A 4,312-nucleotide genomic window follows, 5' to 3' on the forward strand; every position below is an offset into this window, starting at 1 on the left:
TTGAACTTAAATTTCAGATTCTTAACAGACATGTTTAATACAGAACTACTATATTTTTGCTAAACTAGAATGGCTCTAAAGCTACAAACTATGACAATATTTGTCTTAAATCTGTGCTTTTGTGACAAAAGTTATGTATCTAACAATGAGTTATGAGTTTTAGCAGCTGTTCTGAATATTTTGAATTTTTCCATTTTTTTTCACGATCATGGCAAACTTAAACTGTAATTTTTTCGATTATACAGTAGTAATTCTACATGGGAACTACAGATGTTTCCCATGGTTGCAAGAACTGCTGATTCATCTTATCTAGATGCTCTAATTAAAGGTGGGCGTTATGAACGCGAAGGGTGAAAGTGTTGGTTATGTTCTTTGAATAAAATGTCCCCTTTGATATGAATACTACTAGTCATGATGATTTCCTGTGAAGATATACAGGAAGTTCTAAAACGAATTCGTCAGCAGCAAATTCTTATAGCTGGACTCTAAACTAATGAAGTTTGAGCCTAACAATCAACAAGCCCCAAAATAAACAAAACTCTTTAAATAAATTTAATACATTTTAAAATCATTGTCATAAGACAGAGGTTTAGGAAAGCTAAGCTTTTTAACTGACCAAATTCGCTTTACAACTTGAAGGATTGGGGGCTGTCTCAAACTCATCGAGGGAAAACTTGCAGAGCAAAACAAGGTCCTCGGGGCATAGTCTTAAGGGCAATAATAGCAACTGCGTGCGTAACTTTGCCTGATTGACGTGACCAAGGGTTCGTTAGGCGATCGCCTGGGATACGAAAGGCCGTGGCTGTTAATCATTAAGAGTTCTGGTGTTCCGGACCGGGACATGCCGGAAATTAGTTGGGAAAGAGCCTCTTGTAAGGAAACAATGCTTTTATTAGCCAGGGAATTGAATCGGCTATTCCAAACCGAAAATCAATGCAGCCCAGGAAAAAAAACTAATGCAACTGTGACAAGCAACTTCTATCAGTAATTTCCATATTGCCTGGATGACATCTAATTTAGCTACAAGCCTAGTTTCATGTAGACGGTCCGACGGGATGCCTGTTTTGTACAATGACAATGGAAGTAAAGTGCATCAAACATGGAAAATAGATGGGAAATATGGAAATCGACTGTCACCACATGGGATTTTCCCTCTGTTCTCATTGAAGTATTTTTTTCTCCCGAAAAGAGCAACAAAAAACAACCGGAAACTTTTACACTTGGCAATAATCGTAATGAAATAGCTCGGACGTTGGAATATAGAATAAAATCCAGCCAGTTTTATGAAATATGTAAATGTTTATTCGTTCCAACTGATGCCGTTTTCGAGATAATAAAATTGCCCGCAAATGGTGCAGTAAACTTTTCATTACATTTCGTAGTCGAACGGAGGATAACTTCTTTTATTTAGAGCAGTAAAAAGAACATTTGCATCTCCGTTGATGAGCTCTTTGTTATTGGCTACTTATATAGATTTAGTGGTGCATTCTCGCAAATTCAGGGTGAGGCAAGTGGTGATTTCGTTTTACAAGTGAGTGTAAATTACTTCAGCAGAGAAATGGCTAAGGTGTGTCAAAGGATAGGCCAAACAAGAATCTAGTTTTGTCTATTACATTCAATTTGTGTTTCAAATTGACTAAGTGGATTTCTATTAATAATGCAATTATTTGTTTATTGATGTTTTTTGCTTCTGTTCAATTCTAAGTAAGTATACTCTAAGCGAGTTTTATAAACAAAATTGAGGAAAATAATATAAATTTTAATCTGATGTTTGCTCAATATAACATTTCATATTTTTGGAATCAAAGTTGAGGCTCAAAGTCATCTCTAACTTTAGTTCACTAAAAGGTTTTTAATAACAAACATTTATAGAAATTTGAAATTTATAATAAATTCGATGCGTGCTACATTTTAAAATAATTTCATTTTGACGTGTCACTTCCGGTTTAATCGGAAGTAGGTGTCAACTTGCCTATTTTAAATGAGACTAGATATTTATACGGATTTTACGTCAAATTTTAAATTTCAACAGATTTCTTGTATAATGTCATATCCGTTTTTCAGATGTTTGCCATTTTATGTAAAATATGACATTTTCAAAACGGATTTCTCTTGGTTTTTTTGTTTTTTCTAAAATGATACGGAGTGGTCAGAAAAGGGTAGAAAGTCAAGTTTTTCAAGTGGAACTATTTTTATAATTCTTTCTTATTTCCTGTTGAAAATTAGGGTAAGTGTGCATTGAGTTGCTTATTTGAAACTACAAATTTTCAGTCACGTGACCGTTTTTCAATTGAAATTTATACTTTTAGAGTCACATGATTATTTTCTAATTAAACAAAAAAGCTACAAACTGTTCACGTCACGTCACGTGTATTTGAATATAAATTTTTAGAGAGTCACATGGATATTTTCCACTTTAAGCTGGATTTTTCAAATACACGTGATTGTTTTTCTGGTCACGTAACATTTTTTTTTGATCACCTAACTGTTTCAAATTTGAACTACAAATTTTCAGTCACGTGACCATTTTAAAAATTAGAATTTAGAATATTAGAATCTGATGATCACGGTTACATTCAATTTTGAGTCACGTGACTGTTTTCAATTTAAACTACAAATGTTTAGTTATGTGTCTTTAAATTGAAATGTATATTTTTAGAGTCACATGATTATTTTCTAATTGAACTTAGATTTTTCAAATACACGTGATTGTTTTTCTGGTCACGTGACTGTTTTCAATTTAAACTACAAATTTTTAGTTATGTGTCTTTAAATTGAAATTTATATTTTTAGAGTCACATGATTATTTTCTAATTAAACCTAGATTTTTCCAAATACACGTGATTGTTTTTCTGGTCACGTGACAACTTTTTGATCATGTAACTGCTTCAAACTTAAACTACAAATTTTCAGTCACGTGACCGTTTTAAAAATTAAAATTTAGAATATTAGAATCTAATAATCACGGTTACATTCAATCTTGAGTCACGTGACTGTTTTCAATTTAAACTACAAATTTTTAGTTATGTGTCTTTAACTTGAAATTTAGATTGTTAGAGTCACATGATTATTTTCTAAATAAACCTAGATTTTCAAATACACGTGATTGTTTTTCTGGTCACGTGACATTTTTTTGATCATGTAACTTTCAAATTTGAACTACAAATTTTCAGTCACGTGACTGTTTCCTATTCCAACTACTACTATTTTACACGTGTTTATAGTCACGTGCCTTTAAATAGAAATTTAGATTTTTAGAGTCACATGATTATTTTTTAATTAAACCTGGATTTTTCAAATACAAGCGTAATTGATTTTCTTAATTTGATGATTTCTTGATTGCTTAAAGTCAAGTTTTTTAAATGTAACACCTCTAGTTTCTAAAATTAGGGCAAATTTGTATTATGTTACTTATTTGAAAAATTGATACTTTTCGAAATAATTACAAATAAATGAATTTTTACTTTACATACACGTAAAGATTTAAAATTTTTCAAGAACAATTTTTTGACCACCCTGTATAATTATTTTTAATTTTTTCTGCAACCACCACTAGTTCTAAAAATTAGTGGGGATACCTATCTAGCTGAATAGGATAGATTCAAAATAAACCAAAATACTAAATTTTCACGTATAATCTGACATTTGCCAGAAAGTATCTGGAAATTGCTAAAAACTATCTGACAATGGCAGAACTTTCAGAAACTACCTTGTAATGTCAGAATTTATGTGGAATTGTCATAAACTATTTGGAATTTGCCAGAAACATTGCTTGAATTTGACCCGACAATGCAGAAATATACAGGATGTCCCAAAATAAGTGAGACAACATCCGCTTCTAGGTTAGGTTGAATTGTATATTTGGGATTATTTGTTTGAATAAAAAATTATTGATTTAGTTACCACTTTTTTGACAGTTAATACTGTCAAGAGATCGTTGTGGTGCTGGTGATTATTAATTTGTTGGGCAAAATACTGTATTTTCTGATAATTTTGTAAATCCAGTTAAAATAACTAGAAAATCAATACTGAAACTTTGTTTGAATACAACAGAAACAAGAAACTGCCGACATTTTACAACTTGTTTTAATAAAAAAAACTGCATTCAACGAGTTATTTTGTCTTTTTCAATAGAGTTTGTATTGAATAAAACCTGAAAAACAAAATATTTAAGCCGGCCGCAAATCTCGAGAGGCTTAAAAATATACGGTGGACTTTCGAGCACCTCCATTCAGCAGTACAAAAAAATAGGTAGTAAAGTTTAATTTTAAAAAGTCACCGGATTTTGTACGAGTGCTCGTAAAAATGTTCG

Source organism: Ips typographus, linkage group LG5 (assembly GCF_016097725.1).
Source record: "Ips typographus isolate SLU linkage group LG5, UJ_Ityp_2.0, whole genome shotgun sequence".
Lineage (NCBI taxonomy): Eukaryota > Metazoa > Arthropoda > Insecta > Coleoptera > Curculionidae > Ips > Ips typographus.